We start from the raw sequence: 25,826 nt of genomic DNA, 5'->3' as shown, positions 1-25,826 counted from the left end.
ATAGAGAAAAGACACTTTGGTGTGGCGCATAAGATATATGGTTTTGTTTTTTTTTTTGTGCTCCTCTGTACGTTCTCGCGTACTTTTAATGCTTTCGGTGAAATATACGAAACATTTTTTTTCACGTTTGACGACCTCAGAGTAGGCGAGATTACCCGCTGAATTTAAGCATATTACTAAGCGGAGGAAAAGAAACTAACAAGGATTTCCTTAGTAGCGGCGAGCGAACAGGAATGAGCCCAGCACTGAATCCCGCGGTTCCGCCGTTGGGAAATGTAGTGTTTAGGAGGGTCCATTTATCCCGTGACGTCGAACCGCGTCCAAGTCCATCTTGAACGGGGCCATTTACCCGTAGAGGGTGCCAGGCCCGTAGCGACCGGTACGCGTTTCGGGAGGACCTCTCCTTAGAGTCGGGTTGCTTGAGAGTGCAGCCCTAAGTGGGTGGTAAACTCCATCTAAGGCTAAATATGACCACGAGACCGATAGCGAACAAGTACCGCGAGGGAAAGTTGAAAAGAACTTTGAAGAAAGAGTTCAAGAGTACGTGAAACCGTTCAGGGGTAAACCTGAGAAACCCAAAAGATCGAATGGGGAGATTCATCGTCGACGAGGCTGGCTTCCGTTGGTGCGCAGATACCCCGTATGGGCCTTCGTGGTTTCCAGTGCGAGGGTACACCATCTTCGGCAAATGTTCCGGTCGCATAGTCGTGCACTTCTCCCTTAGTAGAACGTCGCGACCCGTTGCGTGTCGGTCTACGGCCCGAGTTGTTGCCTGTCGTGTCGCTACGTGCGCACACGACAGACGCTCGATCGCCTGGCCGGCTGCGTGACGGTACTCTGACGGTATCGGGCCGCAACCAATCCATTCTCGAATGTGCGTGCGTCAGGCCCGCCGCAAGCTCGGTTAGTTTTACCCGAAGGTACGGACCTGGTGCCGGCTTCGGGCCTAACCAGCTGTTAGCAGGCGGTGTCCTCGGACTGGCCAAGCTTCGAATTACCGGTCAGCGACGCTACTGCTTTGGGTACTCTCAGGACCCGTCTTGAAACACGGACCAAGGAGTCTAACATGTGCGCGAGTCATTGGGACATGTAAACCTAAAGGCGCAATGAAAGTGAAGGTCGTACCTTTGCGTCGACCAAGGGAGGATGGGCCGCGTTACGATGCGGCCTCGCACTCCCGGGGCGTCTCGTTCTCATTGCGAGGAGAGGCGCACCCAGAGCGTAGACGTTGGGACCCGAAAGATGGTGAACTATGCCTGGTCAGGACGAAGTCAGGGGAAACTCTGATGGAGGTCCGTAGCGATTCTGACGTGCAAATCGATCGTCGGAACTGGGTATAGGGGCGAAAGACTAATCGAACCATTTAGTAGCTGGTTCCCTCCGAAGTTTCCCTTATGATAGCTGGCACTCGTTCGTTCTCTTTTGCGCGTTCGCGTTGGTTGCTTAAGACAGCAGGACGGTGGCCATGGAAGTCACCTGCCGAAGCAACTAGCCCTGAAAATGGATGGCGCTGAAGCGTCGCGCCTATACTCCGCCGTCAGCGGCAAGTGGGGTTGGACGTTTGCGCTGTTGCGTAAACGTCCTCCATGAAGCTCTGACGAGTAGGAGGGTCGCGGCGGTATGCGCAGAAGGGTCTGGGCGTGAGCCTGCCTGGTGCCGCCGTCGGTGCAGATCTTGGTGGTAGTAGCAAATACTCCAGCGAGGCCCTTGGAGGACTGACGTGGAGAAGGGTTTCGTGTGAACAGCCGTTGCACACGAGTCAGTCGATCCTAAGCCCTAAGAGAAATCCTATGTAGATGAGGTGTCCTAAGAGCAAATGTACAAACACAAAACACACACCCATCGGGCGAAAGGGAATCCGGTTTCTATTCCGGAACCCGGCAGCGGAACCGCATACCATTCGGGCCCTCGTAAGAGTGTTCGTCGGGGTAACCCAAAATGACCTGGAGACGCCGTCGGGAGATCCGGGGAGAGTTTTCTTTTCTGTATAAGCGTTCGAGTTCCCTGGAAATCTCTAGCAGGGAGATAGGGTTTGGAACGCGAAGAGCACCGCAGTTGCGGCGGTGTCCGGATCTTCCCCTCGGACCTTGAAAATCCAGGAGAGGGCCACGTGGAGGTGTCGCGCCGGTTCGTACCCATATCCGCAGCAGGTCTCCAAGGTAAAGAGCCTCTAGTCGATAGATTAATGTAGGTAAGGGAAGTCGGCAAATTGGATCCGTAACTTCGGAATAAGGATTGGCTCTGAGGAGCGGGGCGTGTCGGGCTTGGTCGGGAAGCGGGTCTGGCTGACGTGCCGGGCCTGGGCGAGGTGAACACATTGATGGGAATCCGAGCTCGGTCCCGTGCCTTGGCCTCCCGCGGATCTTCCTTGCTGCGAGGCTTCCGTCTAGAACGGTCGTCCTCTTCGGCCGCCATTCAACGCTCAGCTCAGAACTGGCACGGACTAGGGGAATCCGACTGTCTAATTAAAACAAAGCATAGCGATGGCCCCCACGGGTGTTGACGCAATGTGATTTCTGCCCAGTGCTCTGAATGTCAACGTGAAGAAATTCAAAAAAGCGCGGGTAAACGGCGGGAGTAACTATGACTCTCTTAAGGCGATCCAGGTCGTTCAATCGGCGCCGTCCTCCAGCTCACAAGGGAACATATTCAAGTGCGAATTTCCGATTTTGATGAAACTTATGTGACATATAGTTCTTTGAAAAATATTTGACACGTATTTTTTTTTATCGGCAACCATCCACTTTGAAGGGGTGAAAACAGCCCTCAAAGTTGGGGGTCAAAACCATATTTTTTGAAATACCTCGGAAACCAGAGGTCGAAAAAATTTGAATTTTTTTTTAAATTGTGTGTTTTTCAATGAGAAATGTAGTCGCGCAAGAAAAATTTAACAAAAGTCTTTTGTTTAAACAATATATTGAAAATTTGATTTTTTTTTGCAGTTTCTCTTATTTATTGTTAGTTCATTTTAATGTAAACTTGGGTGTGTGATCTTTGATCAAAATTAGGGTTTACATGTTTCAGGATTTTTTTTTTTTTTTGCCATTTAACAATAATTATGCATTATGGAAGATAGTCTTGCATCTGCCGTGCGTAGGAAGGAATTGTGGCTTGTTTTATCGAAATATAAGTATTTACTATAAACGTGTATAGTATTTTAAACAATACCACTGGGTTATGTGTCGTTTATTGTTTTATTAGTAGCTAAAGAAGGTGGCGCAGGTAGCAGCGTGACGCGGTGCTAATTACCGCGGCGGAGTAAGGGTACCGACTTTTATAGCCAATTCGCCTGTGAATTTCTGCAATCGTTGGGCCTTCGGTCAAAATATCCCTGCAGCCTTTTTAAACTGTGAATCCTCGAACCTGGAGTTTCCCTCGTCATTTATGGTAGCTCTAAAAAGAGCTGATTTTGAAAGAAGTGCTGTCCACAAAGATTATTCTACATAATTCTGGCAATATTGATGTCCTGTGATTGTTGGGCCTTCGGTCAAAATATCCCTGCAGCCTTTTTAAACTATGAATCCTCGAACCTGGAGTTTCCCTCGTCATTTATGGTAGCTCTGAAAAGAGCTGGTGCCAATGCCGCACATCAGTTTTACCTCGGTTATATACAGCATTTAAGAAGGACCCAAATATTTTCAAACAATTCCATTGGTTGTTAGAGTGAGAGAGGGGGAAACGTAAAACAGTCTTCAGAATGTATAAATATGGGCACTTTGCTGTATGTGCTATTAGTCTTTCTGCATTACGGTTTGTAAAGCAACGTACATATCAAGAAGTTAAGGCTACTTCTTTCGGATTTTTAAAACGGTGCCACATATATCAAATAATTTCTGGCAATAATAAAGTTCGAACATTATATTAATTTTGCTTTTGCTTATTGTTTATTTGTATTGTTAGATTCGTTTTTACAAACATGAAGGTCAATCCGGTGAACGTTATAAATATTTTGATGGCAACATATAGCAGTAACAATAACGAGGGAACACCCACGAATGGAAAGGAAATTGAACTGGCAAACATAATTATAGACCTGATTAATAGCTACAGAGAAGCAGGGTACATGAATTTCGAAACGCAACAGGAATTAATATTCGATGACCTAACAGACGAACCGACTTCATTTAATGTTCCCGAAGATGAAGAAGATTTGGAATCAGCGTCAACATCTAAACCGTCGTCTTCAAGTTCTCCAGACGAGAGTCCAGAAGAAATAGAATTTGGAGGCATTGATTTAGATTATAAGAAGAAAGCTGTAGATTTTTGGAAGAGTGGAAGAAAAAGACCACTAAACTTCGAAACTGTGAAGAACAAATACAAGAAATTGAAGAGAAAATCAGATTTATACAGATGGGAAGAGCAAATTAATACAGGCGGATCTCGTTACGATAAACTTACAGCAATTGCACATGCTACACTTGAAAAATTTATTGTAGCGAGAAATAATAAAATTTTGGTACACGACGTAGATTTGAGACGGTGGGCAATGCACGAAAATTTATCAATAAATTTAGAAGGATTCCAGGCATCGTCCTTTTGGTTGTGGAAGTTTAAAGAAAACTATAATATAGTATCGAGAAAAACGACGAAACTCGTTACCCGCCATCATACTAACCATTTAACAGATTTGACCGCAGCAGCAGAAGATTTTGTGCATCATGTGAAAGGGTATTTTGAAAATTATGGCGCAAGCAATATTTTCAACAGTGATCAAAGTGGGTTCCAGTTGGAATTGCACTCTGGTCGAACACTTTCACACAAAGGTGAAAAAGAAACGGGTGCTCTTGTCCAATCGATATCTTCAACAACGCACAGCTACACTATCCAGCCCACAATTTCAGCTGACGGACAGTTGCTATCGCCATTATATATTGTTTTGAAAGAAGTCAAAGGGCAGTTAGGACCTCGTGTACGAAGAAGTGTGTTCACGGCACCTAATGTACATATTGAAGCTTCCACATCGGGAAAACTAACGAAGGAGTTATTTAGAACGTGGTTGATTGAAGTATTTCTCCCATCTGCTCCAGAAAATTCTGTTTTACTTCTTGACTCGTGGAATGGATACAACGACGAGATCATACGTAACGCCCTGCCAGAAGACAAACAATTAGAGGTATTGACGATACCAAAAAATACGACGCCATTAATCCAACCACTTGACGTGTATGGATTCCGCATTTGGAAGAATTTTGCAAGAAAACTTTCCGATCTTGCAATATTGTTAAATATTGATTTTAATCTACACGCAAGAAATAATATTATTAAATTACAGTCATTAATCCACAACCAATTATCAGCTGCGCGTTATAAACGGCTGTTTCAATATGCTTGGTTCCGCAGTGGATATATAGAAGAACGGCCAGGAGAATTTGAAAATCCCGTAGAGTTCTGCTTTACAAAATTAGATGGTTTAACGTGTTTCCATTGTTCAAATGTAGTCGTACTGAAATGTTCTTGGTGCAAAGAACATTTATGTTTTTCTCATTTTATCATCGAGTATCATTATTGCCAGAATTATGTAGAATAATCTTTGTGGACACCACTTCTTTCAAAATCAGCTCTTTTCAGAGCTACCATAAATGACGAGGGAAACTCCAGGTTCGAGGATTCATAGTTTAAAAAGGCTGCAGGGATATTTTGACCGAAGGCCCAACAATCACAGGACATCAATATTGCCAGAATTATGTAGAATAATCTTTGTGGACAGCACTTCTTTCAAAATCAGCTCTTTTTAGAGCTACCATAAATGACGAGGGAAACTCCAGGTTCGAGGATTCACAGTTTAAAAAGGCTGCAGGGATATTTTGACCGAAGGCCCAACGATTGCAGAAATTCACAGGCGAATTGGCTATAAAAGTCGGTACCCTTACTCCGCCGCGGTAATTAGCACCGCGTCACGCTGCTACCTGCGCCACCTTCTTTAGCTACTAATAAAACAATAAACGACACATAACCCAGTGGTATTGTTTAAAATACTATACACGTTTATAGTAAATACTTATATTTCGATAAAACAAGCCACAATTCCTTCCTACGCACGGCAGATGCAAGACTATCTTCCATAATGCATAATTATTGTTAAATGGCAAAAAAAAAAAAAATCCTGAAACATGTAAACCCTAATTTTGATCAAAGATCACACACCCAAGTTTACATTAAAATGAACTAACAATAAATAAGAGAAACTGCAAAAAAAAATCAAATTTTCAATATATTGTTTAAACAAAAGACTTTTGTTAAATTTTTCTTGCGCGACTACATTTCTCATTGAAAAACACACAATTTAAAAAAAAATTCAAATTTTTTCGACCTCTGGTTTCCGAGGTATTTCAAAAAATATGGTTTTGACCCCCAACTTTGAGGGCTGTTTTCACCCCTTCAAAGTGGATGGTTGCCGATAAAAAAAAATACGTGTCAAATATTTTTCAAAGAACTATATGTCACATAAGTTTCATCAAAATCGGAAATTCGCACTTGAATATGTTCCCTTGTCAGCCGTCCACCTGTCTCCAGGTGGACGTTGCCCAGCTCCCACCTCGTGGAGGTGTGGAGGAATGGGAGCCACATTCCATCATGTGGCGCCGATTGGACGACCGGTTTCGCCCGCGGAGGGTCATAGTTAGCAAGCAGCCCCCTTCTCGTGGGTCCCGCTGTCTAGTACCTCCTTAGGGAGGGAAGCTAAGAGCTGCCTCTGCGATTCAGGGTCTTGTGGGGAGCCCGCCTGATCACATACCGTTGGCCCAAACAATAATATCAATGCCTCGGACATGGAGCAACCTGGTCTCGGGTGTTCCATGACGGATTTATCCGTTCAGCAGGAGACCACCGTTGACGACCAGGCTAATGTTAAAAGGTGAAGCGAGAAATCTATCATGATTACAGTACCTGCACCGGAGGAGGGCGTGAATTGTATCTTATGCCAAGAAAAGAACCGAAATCTAATGTTCACAGACCTCAAAAACTTTGTTATACACTGCCAAAATGAACATTTGATTGAGGAAATCAAGTGGAAGTGTGGGAGGTGTGAAAGGCTTTGGCCCGGCCTCCACAATTGGCGGTGCCACTTCCCAAGATGTAAAGGGGAAGTAAAACAAGTTAAGAGGTATGGTTGCGAAGAATGTGCAGAATCGTTCGACACATTGGTGGGACTCTCAATGCACGAAAGGCATATGCATCCCTCCGTCCGAAACCGAAAAAGACAAACGGCACATGAAAGGGAAAGGCTCCCAGCTGCTAGGAAAGCCACAGTGTGGACCGTAGAAGAAACAGCGCTGTTAGTCGAACTAGACGATAAGTACAAACATCTAAAACAACCTAACGTCGAAATTATAAAATATCTCCCCAATAAAACCCTGAGGCAAATCAGTGATAAGAGAAGACGACTACAGCCAGAAAGCAGAGAAACTATCATAATAAATAATAATGAGAATATGGGTTCCGATAGTTCCTCGAACGAAGAGCCACAAGAGCTATCTCGACCAGAATCGGGCACTGACACCTTAAATAATCCCAATCTCAGGGATATCAAAGAAGCGATATCCAGCAGACCCGAAAATCCTCCCGACTAATGCAAAGATATATTCGACAAGATAGCAAACCTATGGGAGAAAATCGAGGAAATATCTGATGAATCAACATATGGCTCCGAAATAGATAAAGGGCCTAGCCGATTAAGATGGTCAAAACTGCCCTTAGAGGTTTTTCAATGATTAATGAACCATTCGAAAGCTGACCCAGAAAAACCCCTCTGAGCAAAATTTCAACCCCCTATCTTGCCCGTGAGAGTAGTTACAGGGTTAATTAGATTTCGCGCTTTTCCACGCATTTTCCACACTCTGATGCTTCCTAAAATTCTGAAAAAAATGTGGCATATTTTGGATCCTAAGACAGATTTTTGAGAATTTTTTCAGATTTTTTTCTTGCAAACTGTGATCGCAAAAAATGAAAAACCTCAAAAAAATCGGAAAAATGTACATTTCTCAAAAATATGAAAACATGCTATTTTGCTGTTTAGTGCCCCGATAAAGTACCATAGCAGGCAGTGTCGTCAATTTTTTTTAGATTTTTTGTTGTGGGAAGTCCTTGTCAAAAACAAGAAAAACCGAATTTTTTCGCCGTTTCTGCTATTAGGAGGAAAGTTACACTTGTTGGTTTTATCACAGGTATATATATGAATGAATTTTAATATTAAGAATATTAAACAGGACCGCAATGATGAACATATACAATTAGAGAATCGAGGAAATAATAGATACTGCAAAACTATTTTTGTATGTATTTTAGTTAAAAATGTTAATCAATATTTTTAAAACATTAAAAAAATATTGTTAAAATCACATGAATAAACCATATAAGAAATTGAAAAAATAAAGATGACGTATGGAAAAAAAACTTTCCCACCAAGGGGATTCGAACCCCAGCGTATCCGCTCCGTAGTCCGACGCCCTAACCGCTGTGCCAACCGGCGATGTTGGAAACGTTACGAACATTCTGGTATATACCGCACAAAATACAATCCATTTTTTCTCTTAAAACATTTCTTAGGTCAAACACTTACTTGTTTCAATGTAATAATGTTTAAAATGACTTAATATATACCTGTGATAAAACCAACAAGTGTAACTTTCCTCCTAATAGCAGAAACGGCGAAAAAATTCGGTTTTTCTTGTTTTTGACAAGGACTTCCCACAACAAAAAATCTAAAAAAAATTGACGACACTGCCTGCTATGGTACTTTATCGGGGCACTAAACAGCAAAATAGCATGTTTTCATATTTTTGAGAAATGTACATTTTTCCGATTTTTTTGAGGTTTTTCATTTTTTGCGATCACAGTTTGCAAGAAAAAAATCTGAAAAAATTCTCAAAAATCTGTCTTAGGATCCAAAATATGCCACATTTTTTTCAGAATTTTAGGAAGCATCAGAGTGTGGAAAATGCGTGGAAAAGCGCGAAATCTAATTAACCCTGTAACTACTCTCACGGGCAAGATAGGGGGTTGAAATTTTGCTCAGAGGGGTTTTTCTGGGTCAGCTTTCGAATGGTTCATTAATCATTGAAAAACCTCTAAGGGCAGTTTTGACCATCTTAAGGTCGATGCACATCTCACCGGCCCGGCCGGCCGGCTCAAAATTATAACCCTGGTTTTGGCCCTAGCGTTTACTGGCGGCAACCGTGTCAGGCTTTGGAACCGAATTTCTTCTCTGGCCTCTCGACCCTTTCCAGATGGCCTTTCGAGAGCGCGTTGACAGTTCCCTGCTGTGCGTGGCACAAAAAAAAATGTTTTTAGGGGCTCCACAGCTCCTTAGGTAATCTATCCGTACCTCTCCTTTACAACACCATGGAAATAGGAAACGTTCCTGGCACTTACAATTAGTGAAACAGCATCGCACATCCTTATACAGGGTGGTCCACACAATTGTTTCAAGTCATAACTCCGTTATTATTGCATTTACGAAAAAATGATAAAGGAGAAAGATAAATGGTTCGAAGAGCACTACATCTGTAGGCCTTTAAATTTTTTTTAGATGCTGCAGTGCATGTGCAATTAACAATTGCATCATTTCTTTAAATAGAATAGATTCTTCCTTTCATTCTACGTAAAAAATGATTAGGGTACCATGGCAAAAAAATTATTAGATCTCGAGATATTTTCAAAAAATGTCTTTATTGAAGAAGATACTCAAACACTTCATAACTATGTTGTAAAGGTAAACACCCTTTCGACATTGTTATCATAACAGAAACCGATTTGTACGAGTGAGCATTTCATAATTCAGTAGCAAGTCACGTATCGTAACTCGAGTACGAAAACTAAGATTTTGAAAAAGTGTAGCTGTATTTCACTAAATACAAGAAAATGTATGACATTTTTTGAAAATATCTCGAGATCTAATAATTTTTCACATTCAACATGTGTTTTTGATTCACAAGAAAAATTACCTGCCTATTTAAAATACGACAGATGTTCCCCTCAAACCCAACAAATGGTAGCTCGAACCTATAGCTCCGAAAGGGAGTACCGTATTATTAATTATTCTGGTAGCTTTTTCCTAATAACGCTCAAATTCCTTAACAAAGTATTCCCCATCTATTACCACGAGGGACTCTGAAATGTTCTAGTTAACAGCTTTTGAAATAAATAATGACGAATTGTTTCACCGCACAGATTGTCAGATGATATTCTTTCTTTTTCGTTAGCGTGGTAATAAATTGTTATTTCGTTTGTTACAACGTTCAAATTCCTTAACAAGATCTATTACCACGAGGAACTCAGAAAAGTTCTGGTTGATAGTTTTTTAAATAAATACAGCATGTTCATTCTGTCTTCGTACTGCCACGCTACGAGCCGGCCGGCTAGCCTGCGAACATTCTCGTCGAGAATGCTAGCCGGCTAGCCGGCCGGCTCTAGCATTGGGCAGCGAACCCCTGGGGTTCTGGTAGCAGAGGACACGCTGTGCCTTTGTTCCGAGCCTCTCGAACCCTCTCTAATAGCTGTCCCGGACCCCAAAATGCTTATAAACGGGGAAAAAACGGCCGGTCGGCCGGCCGGTGAGATGTGCATCGACCTTTAATCGGCTAGGCCCTTTATCGGGGAGGTCCTGACGCCTTTTCTTTTACCAAAAAAAAAACAGGTGTGGAGATCGGAGCTAGCTGAAGAAGAGGCCGCAGAGAGGGGGAAGGACCCTATCGGCGACAATGGGGTAGGCGACCAGGGGTGGGACGCCAGACCCCGGAGTTAGTAATTAAGCGACCGCCGGAGAGTGAGGTTGTCGGGAGAGTGTCTCTATAGTGTACACCTTGTGACGGGTATCCGTCGGGGTGGAGGGATTCCGGCCCGTTTGCACGGTGCCGGCTCGGACGAGTTTCCCGTAGGCTTGCGCCCCTCGGGGGGAGGGATTCCGGCCCGTTTGCACGGTGCCGGCTTGGATGAATTTCCCGTAGGCTTGCGCCCCTCGGGGGAGGGATTCCGGCCCGTTTGCACGGTGCCGGCTTGGATACGGGAACGAGGGTGTCTGGCGGAAACGGTGGTTTCGGTAGGAACGGGGTGCGGTCGGGTTGGAGGTACAGCGGAGGTCTTATTCGGCGGTAGCTCTCGGTCTCGCATGCCTGGCCCCAACTGCCCCGACTGCTGCTTCTCGCGGCCTATTTATCCTTCCCACCGCCCACTTCCACTCGCGAGCAGCCGGCTCGTCGCGGTGGCCACCTTGCGGCCGCGACGGGAGGCTGTGCTCGGCCGTGGTCTCGGCGCGCTCGCTGGGAGTGGGGCGGTGGTAGACGCGGTGTTAGGCGGGGAAGTCGCGGGCCTTAGCTATACCCGTTACAACCTGAATAAATAAACTGAGTGTCGCAGCCCAACAGGATCGTACGGCGAGTATTATTTAACGACCCTTGCATCGGTAAATCCCCGGTAGTAGCACATTTGGCGACGAGGATTTCTCACCTTCAATATTTACGAACCTTTGTGTATAAGAATACCAATATTTACGGAATAAATATTGGGGGACGGCTGTGAGCCGAGACGCAGTGTATTGCGGGACGGCTGTGAGCCAAGACGCATTGAATTGTGAGACGGCTGTGAGCCGAGACGCAGTGTATTGCGGGACGGCTGTGAGCCAAGACGCATTGAATTGTGAGACGGCTGTGAGCCGAGACGCAGTGTATTGCGGGACGGCTGTGAGCCGAAGTGCAGTGTACAGTGAGAAGGCTGTGAGCTTATGGAAATGGCGTTAAATATATCGGGAATAGGAGTAAAACCATTTCTATGTGAAAACATAGACAAGAATGTAATCAGACTTGTATGGGAAAAATGGCTCCGTTCGCTGGAACTTTACCTAGCATCTGAAGATATAACAGATTATGGAAAAAAAAGAAGTAAGCTTTTACACTTTGGGGGCGAGCAACTACAAGAGGTTGCCTACAGTTTGCCCGGTGCTATTGAAGCGGTGGACGCCGATAAGAAAAACGATGTTTTCAAGGAACATCAAGCGGGAAGAAGGAGAGAATTTCCGTAAATTCGTACTAAGAAGTAGACAGCAAGCAAAACGTTGTTCCTTTGGAGAAACTGAGAGCGAAGCAATAGAAATAAACATGAAAGACAAAATCATCGATAGCTGGTGCCCCACGGAATTACAGAAGAAGATTCTGGAGAAGGAGCGGACACTAGACGAAATTATCGAATTGTGCCAAGTACATGAACAAATAGCGAATCAATCGACAGCCATGAATGCAAGTTTACCAGGACCGAGTACATCATCGAACACGTACGCCTCAATAAATAAGCTGGGATTTCAAAAAAGAGGACAATCTCATCAATGTATCAGATGCGGAAAATCCGGACACACCGACAATATAAAAGCATGTCCGGCAAAGGATGTGAAATGCCACAAGTGTGGTTTTCAGGGCCACTTTGCTAGATGTTGTAGGACGCGTCACCAAAGGAAAAGACCTGCTACCCCAGAACGATCCGAGCAGAAACAGAAACGATTTAAATCAAGGATCAACTATGTCGATTCAAGCGCCTCAACATTCGAGGCACAGGACAAGATTAAGGACTTCGATTGCTTCAAAATTGACTCGGAAGAAGGAATCACAGATAACTCGGATGATTTAATCGAATGCCTTATTGGAGGCGTACGCCTAGTAGTACTCATAGATTCTGGGTCCAAGGTGAATGTAATAAAAGGCAAAGATTGGGAATTTCTTTCCAGGAATAGAGCAATTATATGGGATCTTACTGAAACCACAGATGTTCTAAAATCGTACGCATCCGGACGTCCACTTGAACTTAAAAATAGATTTGTAACAACAATCAATCTGGTAGGAAAAAAAGAAATCGTCTCACCATTCTACGTAGTGATGAAAGGAGACATTTCACTGATCGGAAAAGATACAGCAAAACAACTAGGAATATTAAAGCTGGGATTACAAGCGAACGGACCGGTGGAAGTAATATCGTTTCCGAAGATAAAGAATGTGGTAGTGAAACTGTCCATAGATCCTTATGCAAAGCCGATTCAGCAAGCGGTGAGAAGAGTACCGATCTCAGTGGAAAGCCTGGTTGAGGGCAAGCTGGAGGAAGCCTTGCGAAGCGACATCATTGAGCGTGTCCTACAGCCGAGTGCTTGGATATCACCGATTGTGGTTATCTTCAAACCATCAGGGGATATCAGAATCTGCGTAGACATGCGCAGAGCAAATGAAGCCATCCTCAGAGAAAACTATCCACTACCTACATTTGACTCTCTTATAACAAAATTAAGGAGAGCAAAATATTTTTCACGGCTGGACTTATTAAGTGCGTATCACCAACTTCAGTTACACGTGGACAGTCGTCCCATCACTACATTTATCACTCACAAAGGCATGTTCCGCTATAAGCGCCTCATGTTCGGAGTGAATTCGGCAGTCGAAATCTTTCAAAGAACCTTCGAGGCAATATTATCACATTGTGTGAACTGTCTTAATTATCTAGACGACATAATCGTATTTGGTTCAACCGAAACAGAGCACGATAGTTGCTTAAAGGCTGTATTGAATACCTTAAAAGAAAACAATGTAACATTGAATGAAACAAAATGCCTCTTTAAAGTTCCCGAATTAGACTTCTTGGGGCATAAACTATCTAGCGAAGGTATCGATGTAGATCAAAGGAAAGTAAAAACAATTCTACATTTTCGGGCACCAGAAAACAAGGAAGAACTACGAAGTTTCCTAGGTCTAGTAACATATGTAGGAAAATTCCTACCGGACCTAGGAACAACGGTCGAATCTCTGCGGAAATTAACAAAGACGGATATCAAATTTGAATGGGCCGAAGTCCATCAACAACACTTTGAACAGCTTAAGCATTCATTAGCCAAGCTCCCAACATTAGCATACTTCGATCCACAACGGCGTACACGACTGATAGCAGATGCTAGTCCAGTGGCGCTGGGAGCAGTGTTGCTGCAATTCGACACGCAAGAAAACCCAAAAATGATATCTTTCGCAAGCAAAAGCCTTTCTAATGTAGAAAAACGCTATTCCCAAACCGAAAAAGAGAGCCTAGCTTTAGTCTGGGCAGTGGAGAGATTCTATTTCTATCTAGCTGGATTAGAATTCGAACTTGTGACCGACCACAAACCACTGGAAACGATATTTAGGCCATCCTCGAAACCACCCGCACGAATTGAGAGATGGCTGCTAAGGCTTCAAGCCTTCAGGTTTAAAGTTTTATACCAACCCGGCAAGTCGAATATTGCCGATTCCGTGTCAAGGTTATGCAAGTTACAAGTCGAGAATTCATTTGACCCAGAGGGCGACCAACACATCTTCGCAATAGTGGAAAGAAGCGCACCAAAGGCGATGAAAATTTCCCAAATAATCTCAGAAAGCAGAGAAGATAGAGATATAGTCGATGCAGTCAGCAAAATTAATAACGATTCTTGGCCATTACAGGACAAAAGTATATATTTCCCTTTCAGAACAGAATTGACGTCAATGGGCCCAATAATACTGAGAAACAACAGAATTGTAATTCCTCAAACATTAACAAAACAAGTATTGGAATTAGCCCACGAAGGACACCCAGGAGAAACCGTAATGAAGAGACGTGTACGAGTTAAAGTCAGGTGGCCGTCAATGGATAGGCAGATCGAGAAATTTGTTAAAAATTGTAGACTGCTTACTAGTCTCACAACCAAACAAACCACCCCTGATGAGTAGACACCAATTTCCGGAAGGACCTTGGCAGTGCCTTGCCATCGATTTGATGGGTCCATTACCGAACAAAGACATGATATTAGTAATCATTGATTATTATTCCAGGTGCCAAGAAATTAAATTCATGAAAGTCACAAATTCATCTGCGATAATAAGCCATCTCTCGGAAATTTTCTCGCGTCTGGGGGTTCCAAAAAGTATTAGGGCTGACAATGGAAGGCAATTTGCTAGCAGTGAATTTAAGGAATTTTGTAATACTCACAATATCAAACTCATCCATACGCCGCGCTATTGGCCGCAAGCTAATGGAGAGGTAGAAAAAATGAACAAGTCAATCCTAAAGCGCTTGCAAATCGCACATGCTAATGGAAAAGACTACCAAGCGGAGATACAGAAATTTTTGTTAATGTACAACGTCACTCCCCACGGAACAACTGGGAAATCTCCGTCAGAACTTTTACTGGAGAGGAACATCAGAGACAAAATACCATCGATAACAGACCTAATAGCCACAGAAGGAGACACGGAAGCAAAAGATAGTGATATGGTCGAAAAACAAAAAGGAAAAGAAAGAGAAGACAAAGCAAGAGGAGCAAAAACCAGCGACATACAGCCAGGAGACAAAGTGATAGCACAAAATATGACAGCCTCAAACAAACTGGAATGTAGGTTCGGAAAAGCCGAATACAAAGTGATAGGAAAAAAGGGGGATGAACTTACGTTAGAAAAAGACGGAACAACATTCAGAAGACACACGACACATGTGAAGAAATTGCCAGCTAGCCCAAAACAAAGTTGAGCCGATCATAAAACAAACACGTCTACTAGGGTTCCTAGCAGTAGTACGGCGACATACGCGGAATCAAAAAAAGGGGTTCAACCCGAAGATAATGGAAATTCGCAATTAAAGACCCAAAAGCTTAAACTGAAAAAGAAGGAGGGATTGTGGAGATCGGAGCTAGCTGAAGAAGAGGCCGCAGAGAGGGGGAAGGACCCTATCGGCGACAATGGGGTAGGCGACCAGGGGTGGGACGCCAGACCCCGGAGTTAGTAATTAAGCGACCGCCGGAGAGTGAGGTTGTCGGGAGAGTGTCTCTATAGTGTACACCTGAATAAATAAACTGAGTGTCGTAGCCCAACAGGATCGTACGGCGAGTATTATTTAACGACCCTTGCATCGGTAAATCCCCGGTAGTAGCACAACAGGCAACAAAAATAACTAATACTAATAAAGACAGCATATCCCGGTATAACTTACGCGCTAAAACAACCAATAAAAAACTAGATAAAAACTTTAAAGCTAAGAACAATAAAAATAACAGAAATAAAACAAAATATGCGCGCTGTCAAGAATGGTATAAAAATTGCCCAAGAAATTTAGTGGACGCGGTAATCTCAGGGGATTTAGAATGCACCATTAAACCACAAAAGCTACCGGATATAAATGCTATAAAAACACTATATGACAATCTATGGGGTGTAAAGGGCCCGGAAGAAATTAAAATTACAACTGATGCAACAGCGGAAATTCCAACAGAACAAATAATAAGAAAAATAAAGAATGAAGAAATAATTGAAAGGATCGCAAAGATATCGAATAAGTCCGCTGCGGGACCAGATGGTATAAAGGTAGCACACTTGAGAAGAAATTATATTGATAGTATTTTGGCAAAAATATATAATATATTATTAATTAAAAGATACATCCCAAGACCATGGTTACAGAACCGGACAATTTTAATTCCAAAATTAGGAAAAGACACAAAAGAGGCTAAAAACTCTATTTTTCGGCACTTATTGACGCACGCCTGAGATCAAGTTTAAAACACAATATACGTCAGAAAGGCTGCGTAGCCAGCAATTGGTGCCTGAGTAACATTACCATCCTTAAGCATGCCATTAATGAGATGAAAAGCAACGATGGGGGAGTAATGATATCGATTGATATTACCAAAGCCTTTGATACGGTACGACACGCAGCAATATATGAAGCTCTAAGAGTCAAGGGCACTCCGGAACATGCAATAGAAATAGTAAGATCCATGTATTCAGACTGTACCACCACCATACGGGGAACAGAAGATACCAGCATAAATATAAAGCTCGAAAGGGGAGTGAAACAGGGTGATCCCTTGTCTCCTTTCCTTTTCAACACAGTGATCGACCATATACTAGACAAGATACAGAATACCACTGAAGGAATCTCACTCCCTGGAGGCAATGCAGCAATCCTAGCGTTTGCGGATGATATTGTATTATTGGGGAAAAACGCTTCAGAAGCGCAGAAACAAGCGCATATTCTTGTCAAGAAACTGCAAGAATTGGGCATGTCCATCGCGCCCGACAAGTGCTCTTGCTTTCAGGTGATAGCGATCAACAGAAGCTGGTTTATAAAGAACCCCGAAATTAACATCGGTGGGGATCTAGTTCAATACATCGGACCGGAAGAAACCTTTGCGTATCTAGGTGCTAGGATGGGCGCATGGAGAGACACTTATCGTAAAATAACACTTACAGAAATAAATAGGATAGTAAATAACGTTAAAAGATTAAAACTTAAACCTATGCAGAAAATAAAACTGATAGTGATGTATATTTTACCGAGATTTATCCATGAACTTACAACTTTCCCTCCTAGTAGTGGTACGTTAAAGATGATAGATTCCGACATTCGAGGCCATATCAAAGAAATCCTCCATCTCCCCGTTAGCACAGCTAACGGTCTCGTGTACGCGTCCAAAAGGGACGGAGGATTGGGAATTCCCAAAATGGAGAACATTATAAGGATAGCGGCCCTCAATGCAGGGCTTAAACTAAAGGCCTCGAATGACCCCATCATTAGGGCCCTTGCGAATGAAGAAAACTTCAACAAAGCCCTAAAGGAAACGGCCAATTCGCTCAGGATCAACTGGCCAGCGGACGAGGTTCACCTTGCACATGCGAAAATAAGACTCAAAAGAAAGGCCTCGTTGGAATGGGGAAAACTTAAGTCCCAAGGACACGGGGTGAAAGAATTTCGAAATAACCCCGTAAGTAACACATGGCTTTATCGTCCAGAATATCTCCAGCCTTCGCGATTCAATGACGCGCTGAGGCTGAGAACGAATACAATCGGTACCAAGGTCGCCTTAAGCCGTTCAAAAAAGATTTCGGATGTAAGCTGCCGTAAGTGTAGATGCCAACCGGAATCATTGGGACATATCCTAGGCCTGTGCATAGCCACAAAGCCGTTAAGAATAAAACGCCATGATGAAATAAAAAATCTCTTAGCCGATAGAATTAGTAAGAGGGCAAACGTTTTGGTTGAACCCTCGTATGATATGCAGTCAGGTAGCCTCAAACCAGACCTCGTAATAATACACGAGGAACAGCTGGACATAGTCGATGTTACTATCCGCTATGAACACAGGGAGTGCCTAAAGACGGCATACGAAGAAAAATAAAAAAATATAATCGGCTAACAGAATTTTTAAAAAATAGATTTAAAAAGAATAAAGTAGGGAAAGTCATACCAATCGTAATAGGTTATAGAGGCGCGGTACCGGACTATACTATTAAGCTCCTAAAGGAGCTAAAAATAACAAAAAAAGACACCATCACCATGTCTATGATGGCACTCAGAGCGTCAATCGAGATCGCCAATATATTTATAGATTACGATTTAAATGCGTAAAATAATATAAAAAAATATATATAAATATAAATTAACCCAATCGTAACAATAACTGGAGAGATAATAATAATCATTCGCGGCCTTCGACATATTTAGAATAAACTGAAAGTATTTTATTTTATTTTATTTTATTTTATTTTATCAATTGACTAAAGTGTAAATATAAATTTTATTAATTGACTAAGTATAAATATTTTATTATTGTAGATTATAAACGTATACATGACAAGAACGTGTACATTGACATGCAAACTATTATGACACGACTAATTGAAAATAGACTTGCTATGCAATTCAAAGTTTTATATTTTCTTTTAATTGAATCCAACAAGGGGAAAAAACCTTGGAAGAATGTCTCACAGTTTGCGCTGTAAAGACATAGAAATCTAGCCAAATGCCTCGTCATCTAATTAGTGACGCGCATGAATGGATTAACGCGATTCCCTCTGTCCCTATCTACTGGGTCTTATAAGCGTCAGGGACTTATATCATGGTATAACCCTGACGCACCAACCCCTCCTTCACGTGGTAGGACCTGGACACCTTCGGGTGACTAACGGGGCTCTGATAAGAGAGTTCCTGCGTGAGTTCTCGCTCTGCGACGACCGCGGCTCTCGTAAAGAGAGTTCTTGCGGAGTTGTCGCTTTGCGAGGACCGCGGCTCTCAGAGAGCTCTGCGTGAGTTGTCGCTCTGCGACAACCGCGGCTCTATCATAAAGAGAGTTCTTGCGGAGTCATCGCTTTGCGATGACCGCGGCTCTCAGGGAGCCCATGCGTGTGTTATCGCTTGCGATAACCGCGGCTCTCACCCGGAAGACTCCCCTCTGCCGCGACGACCCACCGGATACATCTGGTGGTATGTTGCAGAACGGGAGAAACGGGGGGCTTACCTTAACCGGTCGGCCCAACGGGGAGGCGAACCCCTTGAACAAACCCTTAACCTCTAAGCTGAAGAACGCGGTGAGAGAGGTCCCGTGTTTTACACGGGCGGTCGGTGGGTCCACCGGCCATTAGCGTCTAACCTCAGGACACCTGGCGAAATCTTGAGCGAAATAGCCTTCTCCCCGGAAAGGACGTCACCCGGGGAGCGACTGGTTTTCGTCCCTACTCGTGGGAACAAATATGGTATCCAGAAAACAAAACACAAAACGGAAGAAGGATGAAGGGAAGGGAGTAAAGGAAGAAGGAAGAAAAGCGGACACAAAAAAGCAAGTCCAGGACTTAATACAATTGAACTCGGAGTCTGACAGAAACACAAGCTCCGACACGGAATCCGATACAGGCTCAGAACACTCTCGAGCAGGTCGGCAAAAACCGAAAGGCAATAAGCGGAACAATGATCAACGATCCAGCGACACGGACACGCCGCTCTCGAACAAGAAAATTCCGAAAACCGACCCCAAAGTCATTGATGAGGACGACTCAACACAAGACTCAATCATGACAAACAGCAGCATGGACTCTGACTCTGACCAGAGCCCATGCGAAAAACTCCGTACGCTCTTTGTCAAAATAGGCCTGACAAAAGAGCAACAAAACGAGGCCAACAAAATAATCTCTGTAATCGAAACCCAAAACAAAGCAATCATCCAGGACCGAATGGAAATGGAAAAACTCAAAAAGGAAATGGCAACTACAAGAGAGGAATTACAAGCAGGAGCTCAGCTACTCCAGAAAGTCAAAACCATGGACGATAAATTTAACAGGCTATCTGAGAAATTAGATAGCCTGATGGCAACAAAACAACACACTTGCCAAAACATCCAAGCAACTAAGCCGATGTCATACTCGGACATTACCAAAACGAACCGTAACACGAGAGCCGTTACGAAAAAGATGGAGGTAAAACAGGCAAAGCCAGTGGTAGCAATCTACCCTGGCAAAGGAAGCGATATCTCCAGCAGCGAGGAGACCAGGAAAGCTCTAGCGGATTGCATCAATCCAACAGAGCAAAACATCAGAATCCGGAACATAAGGAAGATAGGGAATTCCGGCATTCTGATAGAAACAGAAACAAAAGAGGACCTTGAGCAAGTCCTCAGAAATGAAAAACTCAAAGCAAAGATGGAAATTGGTCCCCTCCCAAAGAGGAGACCAAAAATAATAATACTAGGAGTTCCGTCGGAAACCTCAGAGGCGGAACTCCTCAAAGCAATAAAGAAACAAAACCTCGAGCGAAACACAGAGGATAACATAGAGAAGGAGTTTAAACTCCTATTCAAAATGGGTCGGAAAGACAAGGGAACCACGAACTGGGTGGCAGAAGTCTCCCCAGAAGCCAGGAAAACTCTACTAGGTAGGAATCGAGTCTTCGTAGGCTTCTACGCCTACGGAGTAAAAGACTTTATAATAGCAAGCCGCTGCTACAAGTGCCAGGCATTTGGGCATGTGTCCAAACACTGTAAGACAAAAGTTGACACGTGCGGCCACTGCGGCCAGGACGGGCACCAATATAAGGATTGCCCGAACAAAACAGAAAAGCCCATTTGCATAAACTGCAAAAGGGCAAACAAGCCAGCCAACCACGGGTCCAGAGAACAGTCTTGCCCTGCGTACAAACACGCACTGGAAATTAGTATCAGTCGAATAGACTTTGGCAACGAATAAAAAAAGACCCATGGATAATAACGATAATTCCCACAATGTCTCAGACGGTGAAACCATACAACAACACAACTCAAATACAAATAAAATAACCATAGCCCAAATTAACGCCAGGAACTCTAGAGTTGTCATGGAGGAATTAAGGCTCTTAGCGGAGAAAGAGGACATTGATCTCCTTGCAAAACATGAGCCCTACTCGTACACCAACACCTTCAATATAAGGTCCATGGGAAGTGCGGAAGTAATACTAGACACCAAGCTTTTCTCACAGAATATATCAAGGAACACAACCAAGAGCGCAATAGTCATCTTCAACCCGAATCTCACAGTACTTAAACTAGATCAATTCTGTAACACACACTTCACGTGCGTCGAGGTCACAGCACCAGGTAAGAGGTTCTACCTAGTCAGTGCATACTTCCAGTGCTCGGACAGAATAGAACCGTATATCCACTACTTAGACAACACATTACAAAAACTAAAAAGAGAAAACGTCATAGTCCTAGCCGACGTCAACGCTAAATCAGTCCTCTGGTACAATCCAGAGACTGATAACAGAGGCTTAGACATGGAGGACCTCATAGCGCAACGTAATCTGCATATTGCTAACCAACCATCAAGGGTCACAACCTTCGACAATGATCGAGGGAAATCTAATATTGATGTAACGCTCGCAACACACACATGCATAGACAATATTCACGATTGGCACATTCACGACAAAATCACAACAAGTGATCACAACTTGATTACCTTCAAGCTCCACATAACAGAAACCGTTGGACACACAGCGCAGTCAAACCGCTTCAACCTGAAGCGTGCCAATTGGGATAGATTCGACCGAATCCTTCAGCCTACAGAAGTCGATCTATGCACAGAAGAGGCCACTCCAGAAATGACGGCCCAGAGAACTGCCGAGCTTGAAGGGAAGCTAGTTTCTGCTTGCGAGAGATCTATACCAAGAAAAAGCAGATTCAAAAAATCAGTTCCCTGGTGGAACCGAGACCTCGACAAACTGAAAAAAGAAGTGCGTGAACTCAGAAGAAAATTCCAACAGACTAGAAACGCTACACAACAAGAAAGACACAAACAGCAGTACCGAAGTACCAAAAACAAATACACTGCACTAATCCGCAAAACCAAACCGAGTAGCTGGCGCTCCTTCGTCACAGACAAAGGAAACTCAGACCCATGGGGAATTGTATATAAATTACAAACAGGCAAAATCCAAACAGCTAAAGCCTGCAGCAACATTAAAGGAAATGGGCAAGAAACCACCTCCTGGGAACAGACCAACAAGCTCCTGCTAAACAGCCTGATTCCTGATGACAACTCAGAGACCGAAACGTCGTGGCAGAAACAGATTCGCTCCAGTGCAGAATCCCCACCAAACACTGAAAATACACCGGCTTTCACGATGATAGAGACTCGGAATGTAATAGCACAGCTCAAAGTAAGAAAGCCCCGGGACTAGACCTCCTGGAGGCGGAAATTATCAAGAAGGCCTGGCCAAAACTGCACAGAGAAATTAGACACCTCTTTAACACTTGTCTCTTCTCCGGTACCTTCCCGGAGAAATGGAAAAAAGGAGTAATCAGGGTTCTCCTCAAAAGCGATGACAAAGATGCGTCTGACCCAAGGTCATACAGACCAATATGCCTATTGCCAATTCTCAGCAAAGTCCTGGAAAAGCTAATAGCTATGAGACTTTCTGCCATATTGGATTCGCATCCGCTTTCAGCCCAGCAACAATACGGCTTCCGCAGCGGCCGCTCAACGGAAGACGCAATTACCAATGTACGACAGACAGTTGCACAGTATAACGAGAAATATGCAATAGCTCTGCTATTTGACATATCCGGCGCTTTCGATAACGTATGGTGGCCAACTATACTCCAGCACCTGAAAAAGAGGAAATGTCCACGAAATATATACAGACTAATCCAAAGCTATCTCTCAGGCAGAACAATGCAAATACACGACAAAAATTACACAATCTCCAAAGCAGCCACCAAAGGATGCCCGCAAGGCTCTGTCCTTGAGCCCAAATTTTGGAACTTAATATTCAACGATCTGCTGAACACAGTCGAAAGTAACAATATAGAACACGTCGCATATGCAGACGACCTAATGGTAATAATACCAGGAAATTCCAGAATAGAAATGGAAGTGGAAGCCAATAATGCAGCAAAAATAATCACGGAGTGGTGCAATAAGCACAAGCTAACACTCTCCAAACAGAAAACAAAAATGATACTCTTGAAAGGACTCCTGGACATTAGAAGGCCACCTACTGTTAAAATAGGAGACACCTCCATCCTCATGAAAAGTACCGTAAGATACCTCGGTATACATTTTGGAACTAGATTCAATGTCACGCCACATGTGCAACATGTGACCAAGAAAAGTAAAGTCATATTCCATCGGTTCGCACAAGTAGCGAAATCCTACTGGGGACTTAGCTACAGAACCACGATGACAATGTACAAGGGCGTCTTCCTAGCCATCGCGTGCTATGCGGCCGCCGGCTGGAGCGACAAACTAAACGTGCACCACATCAGGAAACTCCAATCAGCGCAAAGATATTCCGTCCTTAGGGCAACTAGAGCATACCGCACAACTTCCAATGAAGCGCTCAGAATAATCGCAGCCGCTCCACCTATCGACATAGTAATGTCGGAAAGGAGGAGAGCTATATATAACATCAGAAAAGGCTTAGAAACCAAGTTCGGGGATAAGCTATTCAAACCCCCCAGTACACAGGACCAAGACTTAGCACAATTGGAACTGAAGGAAATAGAACTACAAATCAGGCACCACACAGCGGTCCTATGGCAAGACCGATGGAGTCAGGCGCACCTTGGTCTATTCACCAAGGAGTACTTTCCGAATGTCCAAAGCAGACTAGACGCACAACACATGAACCCAGACTTCTACACCTCACAGCTCCTCTCAGGGCATGGGAAAATAAACAGCAAACTGAGGAAACTAAATCTGATTAGCTCCGACCTCTGTAGCTGCGGAGAAGCAGACACAGTAAAGCACATAATCTATGACTGCCCACTAAACCACAACGAAAGACAAGAGCTGGCAAAAGACCTAAACGAGTCTCGAATCACGTGGCCGTGTGATCTTCAGAAGTTGGTCGAAATCAATGCCTTCAAGCATTTTCGGAAATTCGCAACAACCACCATAAGACGTAGAGAATAAGGAAGAGTCAATAACATACAAGGCAACCACCCTGACGATCCCTCGCAAGTGATACCCTCGGGTATTCGAGATCGTAGGGTTTAACAAGCAAGAACGGCTACCATACCGTCGCCGCAACCTGCTAGAGACCGAAGCGCTAAGCTGGTAACTCCGCCTCCTCGTGGCCCCCGCTGGTAACGCTCCTGTGTCGGTGCAAGCTGACACGGTAGCGGCTAAGCGAGTTACTTCCCGTACGGGACGGTCTACCCTTGTGATGATCCTTAAATGGTGAACGAGGGGTTTTTCCAAGTCAGTCCATAACACCTAAGGACTTACGGACCCTCTGCAGTTGTTTCTAAAGGCTAGAACCCAACAACGCCGGTATAAGACGCCTGGAGCGACTTCGGTACGGCAAGAGTGAGCGTAGCTCCATAGCTCTTTATGTAGACAATAAACTGTTCCTATCTACTGGACTTCACCGCTAGGTGGCGCAGAGTACTGACGCGTCTTCATGTCGCTCCGTATTAAAAGTGTTATCTAAGGAATAATTAATTAAAGTTATTCAGGAAGCAGTATTAGTTGTTGTGAACACTTATGTGAAAAATCTCAGTGTTCAAATCAGTGCGGAAAAAGTTATTAGCGAAAATCCGGTTGGCGTCGGCCGGCAGGACGCCGTAGTGACGCGCCGAAACTAATAACGGACATCTCCCGTATCCAAACGATAGGAAAGTGCTGCATTCACCCGTGTACGCGATACTAGTGTAGTGAAACACGACGCGAGTGTTTCCATGACACAGGAAGGCCTCAGTGAATAATTATTAAGAAATTAGTAAAGTGACGCGCGAGTGACCGCCATCTTGGACGCCATATTGGCCTTTATCCCGCCAATTTTCCCACCACCTGGACGCCATCTTGGACGCCATATTGGACGCCAACTTGGACGCCATACCGAGCGTCCCCCGAACGCCATCTGGAATTCACACTGCACACCACACCGAAAACCGCCATAACACGCAGGCTCACCAACTACGGTAGCGCCACCCCACCGGGTAAGCGCCGAACCGAAAAATGACTCCGTCGTCATTTTTAAAAAAACCCGCGAAGAAAATCCAGGAGGATAAGAAAAAACCGGTGAAAGGCATGCAGAACAAACAGAAACAACTACTAAAGACAACACCAATGACAGGAAAGCCCACAAACGGACAAGTACCAATGGAAACAGATACACAAAGTAATAAACGACCAAAAGACGACTCCTCAGACGAGTCGGACTTATCGCCACAGCGAGAAAACACAAAAAAGACGAAATCAAACACAGACGGGCTATCCACGGGAACAAATTATCAAAATACTGACATGAATTCGGAATCCGACACAGAGGCAAATATCTACCCAGAGACAGACCTCAAAAAATGCTGCAACCGGAATGTTCGGGAATCGGCGACGAGTTGCTCCGAGCAATACGGGCAGCGGGCCGATCCCGCGACTTTGCACTATTTAAAACCGCGCGAGCTCAGGCGCAGCGCTAATTAGCTCCCGAACACGTCCGTCTCTGCGAATCGGCCCACGGCGCGCCGACCAATTACCGTGCTCGCGGGCAGCGAATATCCGTGAGCGATTCCCGGAATCGGCCTTCCTTTTCGACGAACCGTCTAAGCG

The 25,826-nt window shown here is 44.0% G+C and overlaps 1 long non-coding RNA gene across 1 annotated transcript; it reads right to left on the bottom strand.

The window, feature by feature from the left end:
* Positions 1-2,286: 2,286 nt before the first annotated feature.
* On the bottom strand, positions 2,287-18,837 carry LOC143363847 (uncharacterized). Its single transcript, XR_013083925.1, has 2 exons — positions 18,754-18,837; positions 2,287-2,589 (listed from the first exon to the last, which is right to left on the bottom strand). It is a non-coding gene; the product is annotated as an uncharacterized LOC143363847 (long non-coding RNA).
* Positions 18,838-25,826: the final 6,989 nt, after the last annotated feature.

The sequence above is a fragment of the Halictus rubicundus genome, unplaced genomic scaffold, assembly GCF_050948215.1.
Source record: "Halictus rubicundus isolate RS-2024b unplaced genomic scaffold, iyHalRubi1_principal scaffold0154, whole genome shotgun sequence".
Classification (NCBI taxonomy): Eukaryota; Metazoa; Arthropoda; class Insecta; order Hymenoptera; family Halictidae; genus Halictus; species Halictus rubicundus.
This window is presented reverse-complemented; position numbering and strand designations above follow the sequence as displayed.